We start from the raw sequence: 19822 nt of genomic DNA on the forward strand, positions 1-19822 counted from the left end.
AGAGCTCTGAATTGTACTTAAAATTCAGAACTCGCATGAAGATATGAAAGCTTTCAATTTTCTATCCGACAGATCTAGATATGAGTAAGATTGTATAAACGGACAATGGTAAATAAAAAAATGAAATGAAAAAAAAGTCTGTGCTAAAATACTATTAATGACAAGCAAGATTTCAGTTTCACATTCGAATTCTGAGCACCATGGAAATTATTTTACTTCCTTGTCCTATGTTAGAACTTCACGCATGAAAGACGTGATTTATTATCAACAAGAGAAGATTAAGAAGAATCGAAAAGAAAGATATTTCCTTATCTTAAAGGGAAAAAAAGGACTTTCTTTCTTCATCAGATTCTCTTTTTCAAATGCTATTTTAAGATTTCTTTTAATAGTTAGTCAAAAGATCAGAAACTCCCAAAAACTGTTTATTAAAGCCTATGACGATACAATATTCAGAAAAAAAAACTTATTATTCTTAACGTCTTTATATATATTAATGAAAAATGTGTTTGTAGCAAATTTCATTTTTAATATTTAAAATTATTTACATTTTATTGCTTAGGATAAGAATAATATTTGTAAATAGCGTACTGCGACATGAAGCGAAAAATTGCTCAAAACACTCTACAAGTTGGAGCTACTTGGATTGGAAGACAGAAAGTTAAAAAATTTAGGTCTAATTTTTAACTACAAGGGGTGTTCACATTTAAAAGTTACGAAACGTCGTAACAACGTAACCGTTAACATATTTGCCTTTGACGCAATTGGCGAATGTAGCGAAACATCTAGGGACGCGAAACGCTAGGAAGCGAAACATCTAGACTTTCAGTATAGTAAAATTTATTTCAAAACTATTATTTTTTCTAATTTTAATATTTATTAAAAATATTTTTTCAATACATCTTGAAGTCTGATTTTTCATTCTTTATATTCTTTTTTCATTAGCCATTTTTATTGCATTTATGCTCATACGCGCGTTGAGATGACTTTAAATACCTTTACTGTATGCACAGTTTTTCTCTTATATAATAAAAAAGTTTTTAAAAAGGTGGATAAATAAACCTTAAACATTATTACGCTGTGACATTTCGAAAACTCTTTTAATCCTTTTTTTTAATAAAAGGGACAATAAAACATGGTATGTAATATCCAGAAGAAATAGTTGAACTTTTTAATTCGCAGGCCAATTTTCGGTAGTAAAGCATGAAACAATCAATTAAAAAACAATGATATTTTTTTTAAATATAATATTTTTTTACCAAGTTGCTTATTTTATTTACTACTAAATTACTTTCATTATGAAAATTTTCTCCCTCAAATGGCAAAAAAGATTTACTGTAAAAGGAAACAAAATTATTTATAATCATCACACTAGAAATAAATTTTCTTTATGAAAAATAAAAACATTTCTCGGGCATCCGGGAAATACAATTATGGGACGCGAAAGACTTCAAGAATATCAAGAAACGCACCCCCCCCCCACTAAAAAAAAAACAAGATTTCGTACAAAAAAAAAAAAAAAAATCGCGAAAATTATCACACCACACGAAGCGAAAACTCGCCGGAAGCAAAATGATCTGGAATTATTGGATCCAGTTTTATTTGCTTATGGAGAACAGAATGCTCATCCACCCCTCTAAGGAAATAAAAAAAAAGAATCCACATATTCAATAATTCCACTAGTTACAAAAACATTCCGAAAGAAGCTCTTAAAAACATTTTGTCTTTTTTTTTTTTGTTTCACATGTGATGGCAAGTCACTTTTACAATATGTATTTTTAGTAAGGGGTTGGGGCTCTTTCCACTTTTAACACATATAAAAAATTATTCTTGGAGTAGGAACTGAAATTTTTTTTATAAGACACAGAAATTCTTCTGTTACTTTCGTTCTATCTTTCTCTCTCTATATATAAAAAAGCACTGCAGGTGCCTGCAGTAGCCCCTGTGCAATCTCCTCGAAAGGAAATCTTTCTGGTCTATATTCTTAGTCGACGTTCGAGCGGTAAAGAAAACGCTGGAGCTTAAAGAAATCTCTCTGCAGCCATAAAAGAGACCGATAGAGAAAGAAAGAGCTCTGAGTGAGCGATTGGTGATCATGTTTCTCCCCTTCTCACGCGTCGTTGCAAATCGAAGCGCAGCATGGTGTACGCTTGGCGACCGGCTGGGTCCGCTTGGCGACAGAAACGATCCATAGACTGAACAATGAACAAGACTTGAAGGATGGAAATATTGAGAATAGGAGACGAAGCCTTTTTCCCCCTCCAAACACTTTTAACATGTTTCATGTTTGTATAGATAGAATGTTGTAAGCGATTTCGCACCTATTTCCTAATGTGGTAGAGTTTCCACATTTGTTTTTTTAGAGATATTAAAATAATTACGTCATTTTCGTAATTTAACATTTTTAGAGCATTATTATAAGTGAATCATTAATGAAATTAAATTTTGGCCAATTAAGTAATCTGGTAGTCAGTTTAAGAAGCAAAAGTTAAACGACTTTTGTTACGTTAAAATAAGTTTTGCTTTGTTAAGATAGAAAAGATGCATAAGTATTACAAAATTCTCTAGTTTAACGCAGAAAGAACTTTTAAGAATTTTTCTTAGGTTATTTACTTTTGATTGGACCATAATTTTTTAAAAAAAGACTTTCATATTGATATCACTGATATAAATTTTATGTCAATGCCATTTTTTTCAAATTCAGTATATTTAAAAAAAAATAAAATAGGAAAGGAACATGAATATTACAAAATTTTGAAGTTTAATACATGAGTAAAAAAATTTTATAAATTTCTTTTTTTAGGTTATTTACTTTTATATTAAATATATTTAAAAAAATATTTTCATATTAAAAAATAATTTTTTCAATTACATCACTTTTATATCAATGTCATTTTTTTTCAAATTCAATACATTTTTAAAAACATTTTTAGGTACATTTTACAACATTGCTTTCACTTATTTTAATTATTGGATTTATATTCCGACAAATAGGGACGAAATTAAATGTATTTTTTTTTGTGCGCAAATTATTTCTGTTACTTAGAATAAATTCTGAAAATCAAATAAAGACTGACAAATTAACTTTACATCATTATCATGTAACAATGTTTCGGACTAGAGAGTGGAATCTCCTGCAAAGTTTTTAATTTTCAGCTTTACATTATTTAAAAAAAATATCAAGCGAATGATGAGAGGTTACGAAGCCATTTATTTGCTTATGATTTTCTACTTAAGAAATTAAAAATGAGAAGATGACGTTCTTTTTTTCGAATATTTTAACAGATTCGTCCTTTTATAAATCTTCCCTGTTAATTTAATGAATTTTTTTTCATCGATGATTTACATTATCAGCTTAGCATTTTTTAGATAAAATATTCCAATAAGATTACTATATGAACAGGCATTATTTCTGTATAATAATATAAAATTTTTCTTTTAAACTGTTCGTAATCTTTGTTTCTGTTTATTTACCATATTCATAAATAAGCTTTAAAAAAATAAGACAGCACATGAAATGAGATCCATTGGATCTTTTGGTGCTGTGATAAAAGGAGCGACTCAGGTCTCGTCTTCGTCGTCTGACCACAGTTCAAAATTATGAGGTTCGCTTTACTTGGACATCGAACTTGTTCAAATTAAATTAAATATCTCTCAAATTTTGGAAAATAATTCTCACAATATTTCTAACTAATTACCTTTTGCAGTTTTATATTATGTTGTTTTATTATTTTATCAATTATAGTTCCTTATAATTTAAAAACTGGGAGATTTTATAATCAAATAGTATTTAGAGAGTGATGAAAACTTTTTAAAAAATATTTTAAAATTACTTTGTTTAAAATTCCTTTAAAATTTTGAATTTGTTTTTTTAAAAGCGAGATACTGAAACCAACAATTAACAATCAAAATTTAATGTTAAGTTAATGAAATTTGTCAAACTGTTTTACTTGGAAACAGTTTATATGGAATTTAAAATAAAAAAAATGTTATATCGTAAATTCTGGTGGCAAATAGGGGACTAAGGACTTGGATTGCCTAATAGCTCCCTATAAGGCTTAATCTAGTTCTGAGCTAAAACCAAATCAAAACAAATTAAGGCTATAATTTTATAATTTTAGCATTTTGAAAGCAAGGACATTTTTATAAATTATAATTATTCTTAAAATCACTATTCAGGAATCTATATATCAATCTTAATGAAATGTGTAAGTGAGGATAACATTTTTAACCCTTTCTCATCCGAGGATGTCATCACCGGTGTAATCTGCTTTAAAAACACATATTTAACATGCTTTAATAACACATATATAACATATATTTACATGATCCTAGATGATAAAATGATCTGAATAATGAAGAAATCATTTTAATTTACTAATCTTAAAGATATTATTTAATCAAAAACTCTGGGTGAAATGAATTATTTTAGAGAAGAAGCATTTTAAATTGTTTCTCCAGTACTTTTTTTTTTACTAACAAATAATAATTTTGGTCAATGAAGATTAACTTTTTTTATAACAAATATTGAATAATCTATAAAAGAAATTTGGCGTCGTTTAAGATATCCTACAATAAATAATATTCATTTTCCTCACGGATTATCAGTTGCAGCCGCTATAACCGTTGGCATTATGATTTGTCGCCAAGTCTAGAAACAGAAACCAATCCTGATTGGGTTTCACACTCCAAGAAATTGGAGGGAATATTATTTCTACAGGAAGCCAATTCTTTACTTCTTTCTCTTCACCTTGGATTAATTAGGGGACGCAATGGCTCGAAGAATAGGTTCCTTTCTCTATCAAAAAGGTGCAGGGCTCTTTGGGAATTGGGTATCGAGCAAGTCTTATTTTATCGGGATTGCGTAGGATCATGCAAAGAATAGGGAATTGTTGTGACAAGGCTTCAGGAGAGAAAAACCTGTGTTCCGGATTGTATGAATCACAGCGATTCATAAGGAATAGAAGAATTGCTTGGCGCCATATAATGTTATCAAGTTTGAACCCATATTAATGCTGTTATGGCCCGTAATTCAAAAAATCGAAACCTATCAGCACAGTGAAATCGATAAGTGTCTATAATATGGCCAAGAATATTTGAATGTTGCGAATTAAACTCTCAAGATATTTATTTATCAGAGAATGCCGTTTTATTTAGAATCAGACGAAAATTAACTTGTTCTTGAAAAGTATATTTTTTTCAAATAATATAATTTGATATTATGGAGAAAAATTTTAAAGTTGACGATATAATTCGTTTTATAAGGCACCAATTCGAAAATTTTTCCATATTATACTATTAATTGATTTTCCATTCATAGATAATTCTTCGCCAAGTAGCACTTATGCACAGAAAATAATGCATATGCTTAAGTACAACATTTCCAAATATTCATGCGCAATTTCTGCCATTGCTAATAAGGAATACATATTTTTACTGCCTTTAGTACTTGAAGTTTTTTAAGATTTTACAGAAGTTTACTAACAGAAGATTTACAGAAGTTTACTAAATTAGAAATTATTAGATGAGTATCAATGGGAAATTAATTATACCACCTAACAATATATTCCGAAATTTTCAAGACATTGGGCGGCATTCGAAATATCGAACAATATCATGGAGATATCGAATAATATCTTGCGACTATAGGAATTGTTTCAATTCATTGTCTTTTTCTATCTCTGTGATTGTCAGATTTCTATCTAAATAAAAGACATGAGATTCTATTTCTTTCATTGATTGAGAAGAGCTTTTTTGAATTGAGAGAACTTTTTTGTTTCTGCGATATAATTCCCGTTTTAAGAGGATACCTTGAGATTTAGTTCAGCCGTATTCTAAAAGCTAACTAGAAGCCCAATATAAAGCAAACATTAAATGCCAATAAAAAAAAATCAAGTAAATGATCAACTGAACAATTTTTTTTAAAAATATATATATATATATATATATATTTTTTTTTTTTACATAAACATTGCAGCAACCTTAAAGCACTGATCAATGCTTCTTAGAGTATTATTCAAAACTTGTAACAAACATTCGAATGGAAATAGACACTTCTTAAATTTACTGTATTCTAGTCAAGACAACCTTTTGAAGCATTATTTTAGAGTTTGTAATTTTTCAAAAATTAGACCAGCATCATTTCCTGTTTCTCACATTATCGGACAAAATATAGTTTTTCTTACATAACTAGAATCACATTTACCGATAAAGTAAAATAGAAACAATTTGAGAAAGAATTAAGGATGTGAAATGGAAACCGTCTGAAAGCAACAAACTGAAAATTTTACAAACGAGCAAAAAATAGTTTTGAGACTATTTTTCAACTTTAACTGAAGGTCAACAATGCTAACAGATTGATAAAAATGATAATAATCTCAAGAGCCCTTGCTACATTTTTCCAGGTCACTTATCAGAAGATACGAAGTTACTGGCAACTGCTACAAATGCTATTTTTAACTATTTAGAATGTGATCGACAGTTAATATTTCAAAATAAGAGCTCTGTCATTTACTATGTTTTGACTCTGGAAAAATTTATTTGGTATTTCATGCTTTTCCTCCCATTTCATCATTATAAATTTATGTAAAAAATCTGACAGCTATAAAAGCTTTTTTGGAGCTATTGCTGTTAAAGCTATTCAACGGAATAAAATTGAATATCATTTAAGGAATAAACAAGTGAAGTAACAGTACTGCAGAGGATAGCGTGCAATAACAAGACAGATGAGATAATTCAAATATTACTATGATACCATGGGACTAAATTCCATTTAGAAGGTTCATGCTCACAAAAATCAGATCATGAGTAAGACTATTAAAACAACATGGAATTAATGCCTGTCATAATTTTATGTTTTAAAATATTTTTGAATGATGAATATCAATTTATGTAAAAGAGAAATGAAATGAAATATAAAAAATATTCCCGATAAACCAGTTAATATACTAGAACAATAAGTGAAAAAAATAAAAAAATAGCGTTTTTGCATTAATGAAGCATTTGTAACATACCATTTTAAGAAAAAGAAAATCAACTGAAGGGAAAAAAAATTAAATGATTTATGTGAAATTACTAATTTTGATAGAAACAATGCAAAATACAATATACAAGAACGGGGGTGGGTGGGTAATTCAGTGCATGGGAGCATTAAAAATGAGAAATATTTACACCAAATCATTTGGAGAGAGAAAAATAATTATGCATGATAAAATTTAGCTGGTTTGAAATATAAAATCCCAACTTAAACAATATATTACAATATAAATATATAAGAACTTTCTTTCCTTCACCACAGAATATTCTCGAACTTGGAATCTCTAGGATTCCCTGTCGGTTGAAAGGAAATATATAAGAACTGAAAATTCAAGTACAATTTCAGCTGATTAAAAAATTGATTCCTTCCTAACATCATCTCTGAACAGCTAGCAACACTTCCACTGACCTATCCATGTGGCATTTGAAAAAAAAATACCTCCCCACAATATCACCATCAGCATAGACAGAATCGGAACACAACGCATATTGACTTTTCCTTTTTTTTTACCATTGAAAAGAAATACGTTCTCCTCAGCAAAATTTCTCGTGTGAGTCCGGTCCCAATAAGAAACTTTTTGCTTTTATATTTCCACTCCAGTCCTTTTCTTTGATTTTTTTGCCTTCTTTTTTTGCCGTTTTTGCCTCGCGCAATATGCTGCTCGATGGAGGAAGTGTCGAGCGAAAGGGAAATCAATAGGAAAGGGGGAGTAACAAATCTTCCTGCTCTTGCCGCGGGCGAGATATATATTCCAAAGAAAATGGGTTAAGGCGGCCGAAATGGAGAAGTTTAGCCTCAGGGAGCCTTGTAGTGGGGTCTTGGAATATGCATGGGAGGTGCTTCGATTGATCTGACCCTTCAAGAGTGAAGAATCAGACGTTTTCGTTGATTTCAAGAAAGAGCAAATGCACGGTTGACCAAACTGATGGATCTTTCTTTGAGAAAGAGTATAGAAATGCTATATTTTACATTCGTATATAAGATTTACAAGAATATTCAATTGCAAGTATTATGGTTGCAACTTCTTTGCAAACAGCTGTAGATAAAAAGAATAACTTATACAAACATTGTATATTGTCATGAAAATGTTAGTTTAAACCAACTATTAGATTTATTAGAAAGAAGCAACTGACCACAGCACTTACCCGTCACTGATGGGCTTTTGTACACATATAGAATGTTCGAGAAGAATCCAATTTGAATATTTAAGGAAGAAATAGAACCTTCCGAGGTCGGGATAGCCTGGTTGTTAGGGCGTTGGATTCGCGTCCCTTGGGTTGCGAGTTAGAACCCCACCGGCCGAAGACTCTCCGTGTGTGTGTGTGCTGCGCACATATAAATCTGCCGTGGTCACAAAGTCCTCCCTGTCGAGAGTACTACTCTGGGGGTACTGGATTAGGGGTGATCGTTCTCTGATTCAGGTCTGAACTACGATCTGTGGATGGATGAATGAATGAAATGCATGAATGACGTCCGTCACGTAAGAAAGGTAATGTAGTTAAGTTGTACTCTTGGCCCTAGATGACGCTACTGAAAAACAAGAGACGCACCCTTGGATTAAAATCACTGACTTCTAAAGTCAGTGGGCTTGTCTATGACAGGTGTTTTTTAGAAACTACCACAGAGCCTTCCAGATCTTAGATAAACAATAGATGAGAATTTAAATAAAACACAGCTGGCTGGGATTCGAATCACGGACCAACCTATCTTAAACGAGATGCTTTGCCAATTGAGTTACAGCGATTGCTGGTTGTTCTGGTTTGTGTTTCAATAAAAAGAAACTTAAAGGTTCATTTATCTATTTAGCAATTAATAATTATGGTTTTCCTTCCTCACTCATAACGTTCATGTCATAGTTATGCCATTTTATGATCATTTAAAGCATTTTAAAAATATGAAATGCAAAGTAATTCAAAGCAATTATATCGATTACAAATGGTTGCAACTTCCTAGGAAACAATGATGTGTAGAAAAATAACGAAGTAAACACTGCATCTAAAGCATCTGAAAGATTTGTTTGAGTTTGTAGTAATTAATCATTATACCTATACTTGTTTTCACAGACAGCATTCATGTTGTAGTCTTGTCATTTTATGACAAATTAAAGCACTGTATATGAGAAACACAAAGAAATTCTAAGCAACTATAGAGATTACAAATGGCTGTAACTAACTACCTTGTAATAATGACATGTAGAAAAAATTAGAACATTGTGCAGAAACAAAAATAAAGATTTATTTGCTGAACATAATAGATGACTCTTTATGCTTGCTCACAGAGATAATATCCATACTTAGTTATACCATATTATGACCATGTGAAGCAATTCCAGCTAGCTCCCTGTTTCAAGAGAACGAAGCAATCATTGCCCACATGTTGCTCATTTAACCAAGAGAATTCAAATAGAAGCAATTATTATGTAACGAAGCAATATTTTAGACTTCTTTCTGTATTACATTTAAGATTTTTTTTCTGTGTTTGTGTATAAAGAAGCTATAGCCATTTCTTAGAAGTACAATTATTTTAAATAATATGGAGAGAGTATTGCAACCGTTTAATCCCTTCGTTTTTATGAATCTTTTACGAATAAAATAGTTATCAGAATTTTGTCCATTTGTGAGAAATTCAATTTCTAAACGAAACAAGCTAGATTAACAGAATTTATCTATTTGTGTTAATATCATAACTAATTATCAAGCATAAAACTTGCAATAAATCCAGTCTCGTACGGACTGCCTATTGATTTGTCTGTCCATGTGTATAACAGTATAAGCAACACTGGCATACATACACAAGATAAAAACGTATCGACCTCGTTAAATAAAATTTCACTTATAATCTTGACGCCGTAGTTGTTGATTTGTATCAAACTGGGAACTCAATCGGGCAACGGAAATTCGTACAAAATGAGCATTTGATTTTGTTCTCCTAACGACAAAGCCATACTCAATCTATCTAATGCGCCATATTGGGGAAAAATATAAAAAAATCCTGGTTAGAATACTCATGCGAGGTTTTAATTCTAAATCCAATCTGCAGATACAATTTAAAATCTTCCTTTAGTTTTAAACTTTTATTCTAATATTTTTTTTACCCTAATGAGTTTTTGAAATTTTTTTAAGAAACGTGTTTTGTCAAAGAAAATTTTTTTCGAACATAAGCATAGTAAAATAACAAAGTTTTGCTTGAAACCAGATTTTAAATCAGTAGCCGAAAAAATAAATATAAAAATAGCAAATTTACATCCACATTATCAAAAAGAGAATTTTTCCATAATGAATTATCTTTTTATAAAAGAATCCTTTTTAGCAATTATTAATCAAAATTTAATGGCCTTTATTATTATTATGAAATTTACCAACATTTTAACTTAGTATTTTGTGCGGGTTTTTTTCAAATACAAAATACTGAATATAAAAGCTTTTGCTCAAACTTTGTTTCTAAATCTATAAATGGAAATATAAAATTTGCAAATAATTATCAAAAATGGTTCACCTTCAATAAATTAAATTTTGCAACTCAATAAAATGTTAACTTTTTCACAGATTCGATATTTCAGGGAGTGTATTCTATTCCGTAAAATGCATCCAGTTGAAAAAAAGTATAAAAGGCATTTCACAAATTTTATTGTAAAACTTTACAAAATTACGAATAAAGTTTTAAAATATACAAGAGGAAATATATGAGCTGTAAATGTTAGAGTTCATTAGAGCTAAATTTCATTTCATTATTTTTGAAGACTTAACAATTAGTTTTTGAAAAAGGAGACTGAATTAGTTTTGAAAAAGACTTAATCAAAGTGCCACTTGTCATATCTCACAGTAAAGGAAATTAGTATTTTAATAGCTATATCTTCAACTCCCATTATGAGTAGAGTAGTTTAGGAAATCTATAGAAATTCCCCTTGCAAATGAGCCAATAAAATATCTAAATGTATGTAAAATTTCCACCAAAGAGATAATTTTAATGTAAAAAATATTTTAAATGTACTTTTATATTATCGGTGATAACATGCATTTTTTTAAATGTTAAGCTAAATTAGGGGCTTTAAGAAAATGATAATCAGTTTAATATTGTAAAAAGATATTTTTGCTTATGAATGTATTTTAATATATATAATATAGATTTCCGTTGCTCGTACGATTTTAATTTTATTACTTTCTTTTGATTGAACATTCAAGCAAGACATATTTAATGTGATGGGCATTGAAATATTAATAATCTGAAGGAGGATTCTCCTCTCTTTTTTGGGATAAGGGGACATGTGCGTGTGTGTCACACTGTGTTTTTTTTCACAAATAAAGAAACATTGTGGTATAAAACACAATAATTAAATGATTATTTTTGATAAAAAAATAAATTTTCTATCTTGTAGGTGCAGAAATTTACTGTTTATGAAATCATAATTAGATATGTAGTCCTTTTAAGATAAATAAAAATTGCCCCAAATCATTTTCAAGTTGATACCTTTTATTCCTTTTTCAATACTACAGTAGATTATTCGTGGATAATCCGTAATATAATGAGTGTGTTGCGATTTTCTAATGAACTAATCGGTTTTAAATATAATATTTTTAATCTACACAAACACAGCTACACTACAAACTTGCTTGCAAACAACAAACTACACTTGCAAACACACATAAACAATTAGGTTAAAGTAAACAGTATGGTGGAGAGAATTTACTGTTTCCAACCGAAAGCATTCGGCGTTAGCGCAAGGGTTGCGCATAGGGAAAAAGTCGACCTCAGGACGCAGGTCTGCCGTTCAACTTATTGTCTTGTACAAAACGCCACAAAGGGGCGCTCTCTGCTCAAGGTGAAAAAGAGGTGCTACAGTAATTTTATTTTTATATATGAATAATCGACTTTTTTTATTTAAGTGATCTTACTGGACAATTTTTGGAATCAAGACAGGACTTTATGACCACTTCTTTGCAAATAATAATAATAATAAAAAAATAATAAATAAAATAAATAAATTCTAACTTTTCGGTATTTATATCTTTGCATTTAAACAATTTGAAAAATAGTAAAAATTTCTCCTATATCACCTCACTGAAAATTTTTAATGTATTAGTTGCAGAAATATAGCATCCAAATCTCATAAATATTCAGATTATATTTATGCGTTTTCCCTTTTGTAAAACACACTATACAAACTATTACAGTGAAAAATACATCATATTATTATAGTAAAATTTTGCAAAAGCAAAGGAAAAGTAACTTTAAAACTACTTTTATCAAAAAATGAACTCTTATTAATATTTTAAAAGATAGATTTTTATCATTAAGATTGCCTAGTTCATGTCAGATTTATTTTTATGCATAATGATATTGCGGCGAATTGGTATGAGCGAGGATAGAACCTGGGACCTTGGGGTTCGCAGCCAAGTAACATGACCACGATACAAAAGCAATTGCTCATGCAGCGTAGCTGTTAACTGGATTATAAACTTTTCACTACAGTATTATAAAGTTTTACTGCAGAATATTGGATTAAAAATCAATCAAGAATAAATTTTTTAATACAAACTTACACAAATAGGAAAATAGCAAATAACAATCCAAATACTATTGTAATCTAAATGACAGACTTAGTCACAGCTAATTTTTCTTTAATATTGATAATTAAAGTAGAAAAATACAACATTTATCACAAATACTGTAAGTGCTAGAAGTGAACATGCTGCAAAATATCAATAAATAAATAAAATATTTTTGCAGATTGCAAAGATATTCACTCTAGCAAAATCTCTGCATGTTTATTTTTTCTGAACTGCTCAGAGAATTACCTGGTATTCTTTTTTTTTCAGATTTACTATATCATAATACTTTTCTGAATCAAAGCCTTGGTGTGAAAAAGCAGTTTGATAATTTTTGACATTTATATCGTTTACCAATTTTAGTTTTCATCTCTAATTATCAAACAATACGAAAAGATTTCCTTACAGAAGGTGAATCAACTATAACGGAATACACTTTATAAATAAATTTTATATTCCTTATCTTACAATATATAAAAATGATATTTTCAGTTAATATAATAATCTTAAGCATAGCCTTCTATAATTATCTGGACAATCTCTGTAATCCATATGGTACAACCCCATATTACGGGCGAGAAAAAGAAATAAGAATGCATTCTGAAAAACACACTCCAGAAATTCTTTATTTAGTGTGTGAATATTTCATTATAACTTAACTTCTTTTCCCAGCCTTCCCGTGGCCACTTCCCAACCCACAATGGGGCACTCGATGGAAACACAATTGAAAGAATAAGAAAATCAATAGAGAGGAGAGTACCAAATCTCTCAGCTGGGGTCGAGATTTATTCCCTTGGAAATGGGTTAAAGCAAGACCGTCGTTAGACTAACTTAAACTGTCGGGAGTCTTGTTGCTGAATTGGGACATCCTCAGGAGGTGCCGCCGTGATTTGGGAAGGATTTATTTCCCATTCTGCCTCAGATCCGAAGTATTTGAAATATCGACTTCATTCAGTGGGCTTTATATAGCAGAATGTTCTTGATCACGATCTTTGGCCTTCGGATCAGATCCGTTATTACGGATTCACTGATGGTGGAAAGATAGCGGATGTCTAAGAGATGGAATACATATAAAGGATTTGGTGTGGCAAGTCAATTCAAGTATCTTAATTATTTCTTAAGGCGACAAGAAAGTTAATAAAATTTTCCAATTTAATAATAAAATGAAAATAGTTTGAAAACGGGATGTTAACGCAATAACCACATTCTCTTGAGGAACTTAATTTATTAAATTAATTAAGTTAATTGGCGAACGTAATCAAATTTCAGTTATGAAATAACTTATTAGCCTGGGAAATTAGTGACTAATCGTTGGCTGTATGCAAGTTATGAATATCCTGTTCCCTTTCTCTTTTTCTTGCATACTATTTTTTATATACTCCCAAAAACGGCTGAGCTGGACCTTGTGGAACAATTTGTTTCTACCCAAGAAGAGGCCAGAATGGAAACGGCACCTGGTGTAAAGTTTATGTGCTTAGCTATGAAATAAATTTCTTACCTAATTAATAATTTATTGCGATTTTCTATTTATTACATTTTACAGTTTGACACAATAAATTAGATGCTGAATATGACAAAAGAGTTATTTTTATGCTTTAGTTAACTTTGCAATCAAACTACAGTAGACTCCCGATTATCCGCGGACGGCTTATCCGCGCCTGCCGCACTAAGTTTTTTTTTTTTTTTTTTTTTTTTTTTTTTTTTTTGCTTCCAAGCAAAGAGAAAATGCTTCCAAAGCAAGAAGCAAACACAAATGACTGATTTCTTCAAAAAGGTGTAGTTTTACAGCTATGCTTTTGTAATTACACAATACATTACAGTATTAAAACAATACATATGTATTAATTTTTCTGTGTATCCTTGACACCTCTCGTAAATTCAAAGCACTTTTCCGTTTTCATTAACAAAATGCATTTTAGGTTAGTTTTGAGTGATATACTAAAATATGAAGCGTTAGTTAAACATTTCCTGCTGTTTATTTTACGTTTTATTGTACATAAAACGATTTTTCAAAGTTGGAATGACTGTTTTCTCTTTTGCTATACCCGTTTTTAGCTTTTTCCGGATTATTCGCGATTTTTGTTATCCGCGGCGGCCCCACCACCCAATTCCGCGGATAATCGGGAGTGTACTGTAATAACTGTTAACGAACCAGAAAACAAAAATGCCTGCTTCGTAAACTTATAAAATACAAAAGAAATACAACAAAAAATATTATGAATAAATTCAAAATAAAAATCAATATATGTAATAATAAATAAATAAATAAATGCCATACAAACAATTTTTTTAAATATGAAAATTTAAAAAAAAATACATATTGGTAAGTAAAATAAAAGGAAATAATAGATAAATGTGTATAAAATATAAAAATGCACAAAAACATGTAGTTTATGCTTGTATATTTATAAAGTCGGACCACAGTTTAATGAATTTTTCTTTTTCACAGACTAAAATAAAGACAAAACTGCTGTTTAATGAATAATGAACTCTGAACTAAAATTATTTTCTACAGCTGAAAACTTATTCTTGTTATTTTCAGTTAGAGTAATATTGGATAGTTTTTCAAATAACTGGAGTATCTATATTATCCAGAGCAGATGAGTACGACTGGTAGATTTCATGAGGATCGCGCAGGAATTTCCTTTCTTGTCTTTTCCCACTGAACATCGCAGAGAAGTGTGGTCTGTTGAAAGATCGGTTTTGCAGAAAATTTGATTTTTGAAACATCGTGAAGCCTCAATTAGATTGTGAGAAACGAAAACGTTTTTAGTTGTAGGACAAGTTTATATTTTAAGCGAATTTGACAAAACCGTTGGACCATAAAATGCTTTAACAGAAAATCTTGAAATCTCCACGTAGACATTAGCTACAATTGTTAAACAATGAGCAGGAATTGAAAAAACATTTACAGAATGCAGCGAAAAATCGTCAAAAATAAGAAAGTTACTGAATGCTACTCCTTTTTCTGTTCTTCAATCTGATCTAATGGACTGGTTCAGTACCTTTCATGCCAAGAAAATAGCCATTGGTAGGCCTGTGATCAAAGAAAAAGCCTGTCGAAACACATAATATGAAGAACGTTTCTTTATCTAATGGTTAAATTGAGCTATTTTAAATAAAGGATAACATATAATCCAAAAGAAAATGTGCGGGGAAAGGGTCGTTGTAAATGAAAAAATAATATAAGTTTGTAAAGAAAATTGAAGCCTGATTGAAGGGTATTCATCATCCAATATTTACAAAGAAGAAGAAACAAGATTATTTATGACAAAGTTAGAACTCAACCAAACGCTTTGTTATAGAAATGAAAAAGCTTTGGCGGGAAAAAATAAAACAAAATGAGCATTACGGTTACTAAATGGAACTGATAAGTTGAAGCCATTTGTGAAAGGAAGGGCAGTAAGGCCACAATGCTTTAAAAACGGAAAGACTTTACTGAGAAATATTTATTGAACAAAACCATCAAACAACAAAACCCTGGATGACTCTTTCCATATTTACAAACTTTTTGACGTCTGTAGATAAGTCTATAAAGATACAAAAGAGAAAAAAGTCTTTTTGCTTATTGATCTCTCTCCCCGCATCTACCAATTTGAAATTTTAAAAAAGCGTCAAAATTGTGTTTTTCCTATAAATTGCGCAAGTATGATTTAGCTATTATATCTTGGTATCATTTAGGATAATTACAGGGATAAAGCTCATGAGAAAAATTATAACATCATTGGATGAAAATGCGGAGAATCGATGGAAAGCCAATGTTTTGGATGATCTATATTTTGTGAAAAAAGCTATAGATGAAATTTCTAAAAATACAATTAAAAAATGCTTTCATAAAAAGAGATTTCCAAGCCCACGAATGGAAAATGATGAAGAAATCTTCCTATTTGACCCTTCAGAAGCAAGTCTTATAGATAGAAGTAGTTCTAAGGATAGACTTTAACTATTATTTCACGTGGGATGACGGACTGTCTATCTGTGCAGTTGAAGCTAATGAAATCGTTGATTTATCGGAACATCTGAATAGCGATTCTGATTCAGAAATCATTTTTAGATTGTGAAAATAGTATCCAATTCAGCAGGATGTAAATGACTCAATATTTTCTTTTCATTATATCGCCGAAAAAGAACTTTTCCTAGTCAGGAATCAAGGAAATTATTATTCAGTTATATACTTTAAAGTTTCAAATTAATTACTCGCTGTAAGTTAAGGTGCTAAATAAAAAATATATTATTTCTTATTATATTTTTTTTGTGTAGTTGCTTTTTAGGGATATTCTATAAGATAAATGCTAGAATATTTCATTTTTTGTTTTGACCCCGATAATATGAATAATCTTCAATTTAGCGAATAGAATTTTTGGTTACGACGAATGCGTTAAATCGAGGTTCTTCATTGGAGGATTTATAAGTATGTCATAATCACTTTGAAGTCTTTGGAGGTTTTAAGTCCTTTATTTCTTAAAATTCAATTTTTCCAGCGCTTAATGCTCGTTTCGCTAAGAGTGACCTAACTACTCAATGTATAATATTACATAATGACATCACTTCCTTTTTTTCTCTAATAGGATGTGCACTGAATTCCTAAATTTAAATGATGCGGTACATTTCACAAGAGTATTAATTGAAGCCGTTGGCGATAAGAATGTCAAAAAAATGCCCTCGCATTATTTTTACTTTCTCGTATATGTAGTAAAGAGAAAGTTTAGTAATCACCAAAAAATTTGATTTGAGATTTTGACGAATCGCCATGAATGTTTTTAGATCTCTATGAGTTTAAGTTTTGGAAAATGTCTACCTGTCTATCTATGACAAAGTTAACTCAAAACCGCTAGACGGTTGAAATTTGGTAAACCGTCTTAATCCCAAATTCGCATATTTCAGTCAAATCTTCAGTAAAATCCGTTCAGAGGAAGTCTCTCTATCCAACTGTTTGAATATAATTTATCACGATAACTACAAAACAAAGAACTAAATAGGTAAAATTCGATGCACAGAATTAACATCTATAGTATAGACAAATATTGAGTCAAATTCAATAAGGGATTGACCGTTTGTCGGTCTGTAATTTTTGAAACATGTAAACACAATAACTGAAGGACACGATGATTTAAATCGTGTCCTTCAGTTATTGTGTTTTGCGAATTTGGTAAGAGATTTTTTTAACTACAAGTGTAGTTTTGGATTAAATTTATGTTTCAATAAGTTGGGAAAAATGCATCTAAATCATAAATTCGATTTTCGGTTTCTGTTAACCACATGCAGGGATTAAGCGCCAAATATCTCGCCAAGGATGACACGATAGATTCAGTAAAAATGCTGAATTCACGCCAAAGGTTAATATTTCGTAACTATTGTACACCAAGGCTTTGCGTTTTCTGGGATAACATCTTTATTAGAGAGTATCTGAGAATGTTTTGGGGGGAACATTTCCTTTGGTTCTATACTTGAATTCAGTTTTTGCATACCACTGGAAAAAGTGATTCAGATTCCATGTTGAATGTAATCTACACATTCTTTAGAATGCAGATGCCAATTTAGTGAGAAGTAGAGCAAATGAAATCTAGAAAGTTAAACTGACTGAGCATCACAGGAAAAAAACTTGTAAACACTAAATCTATCATGACTTTAAATTCTTTCACGATCTAAATTGGATTTCTATATATTGCCTTGAAATTTGTACAGTGATTTATGGTGAACACAATCTACACTACTTTAGAATGCCAATGCCAACTTGGGGAGTTAATGGAGACGCAAAGTAAATAAAATTAAGAAAACTAAGCCTAGCGTTTCTTAAAAAAAAAGAAAAAAGAAAGAAAGCGTTCTGTGTAACCACTAAATTTCTGAAGACTCTTAATTCTATCACGAATGAAATCGATATGTCCGTATTAGTTAAGCTAAAAGAAAATAAATATTTTTTTCTTTGACTTTTCTCTCTTTCTTTGGTGAGTGAGTGTGTGTGGTTCCCCAGAGTAACTTTCTCAAACGTAACTAACTGAAGAAGTAAAAAAAAAAAAAAGAACAGAAATCAATCGAGTTTTTCCGCTTAGCGAGAGCTTACAAGGGGATTTCTGATTAGCAAGAAAGGGGAAGAAGAGAGATGGTTTCTTTTTCTTCACTTCCTTTTTTTTCTTCTTATTTTTACTTTTTTTATCGACTATTGGTAAGTCAAAAAGGCAAAAAAAAAGAAGACGAATTCACCCTCGCTCTGAGACATCATTGAAGGTAAAAAAAAAAAGTGAGCCGTGAAAAAAAAAAGTGTAATGTGAGACTTGATAAGAAAATTCTGCGAGAAATCACAGATAATTAACTGCTTGAAGGAATCGGTCATTAAATTGCGTTCAGCAAACCTTCTAAAATTTTTAGGCTTAACGTATCTGTGACTATTATCGATGTTTGCGCATAAATTAGCTGTATAGCCTTTATACTTTTTCGCTGATTTTGATAAGGAGGTCATTAAGCATGGTTTATTGCTAATTAGGTAATTTTTCCTTCCTGTCATGTGAAGAGGCAGACAAGGCTGCTAAATTGGCAAATATTCCAGCGGTCACATCTATTCCTGTAAGCGACTTAAATAAGCACACTAAAAGGCTCCTTTATTCCAAATTGCAAGCTCAGTGGGACCTTGAAATTAACAATAAACTACATGCTATTAAACCTTATGTACAACCGTGGTCTTCATTACCTCATCGGAAAGCAGACACAGTATTAACCCGTTTACGTATTGGTCATACGAGATTCACCCATTTCCACTTGTTGCTAGGTGAACAACCACCTCTATGTTCCCAGTGTGACTGTCAAATGTCTGTCCAACATATATTGTCAGAATGTCCAAATTTCAATGTTCAACGTTTGCACTTCTTTCAAAATACGAATACTCCATTGCATTTCTTACTTGGTAAGACACCACATGTTCAAATTTTTGCATTTTTGAAATCAATAGGTTTTTATCCACATATTTAAGTATTCTTCATCTTTCCCAAGTTTTCATTTTTTTTTTGTTTGTCTTGTTTTGTTTTGTTTTTATAGCTGAAATTTTATAATTTAATCCTGAAAAATACAGTTTGGCGCAGCATAGCCAACATCATGGCTCTTGTGCCAATAAAATCCACAAATCCTTCCTGTCATGTGATTAGCTATATATTTTATGACTAGTCACAGTTAGTTAAACTTTTGCATGTTTTCATATATGATATAATCATCAGATGCAAAAATGAGAGTAATTTAATTTTTCAGAATAATA

The 19822-nt window shown here is 30.6% G+C and overlaps 1 protein-coding gene across 1 annotated transcript in view; it reads right to left on the reverse strand.

Annotated features, from left to right (window-relative positions):
- The window catches only part of LOC129964025 (cubilin-like), a 209012-nt gene that overhangs the window by 121179 nt on the left and 68011 nt on the right, over positions 1-19822 (reverse strand). The gene's annotated exons all lie outside the window — the stretch shown is intronic.

Source organism: Argiope bruennichi, chromosome 3 (genome assembly GCF_947563725.1).
Source record: "Argiope bruennichi chromosome 3, qqArgBrue1.1, whole genome shotgun sequence".
NCBI classification, from domain to species: domain Eukaryota; kingdom Metazoa; phylum Arthropoda; class Arachnida; order Araneae; family Araneidae; genus Argiope; species Argiope bruennichi.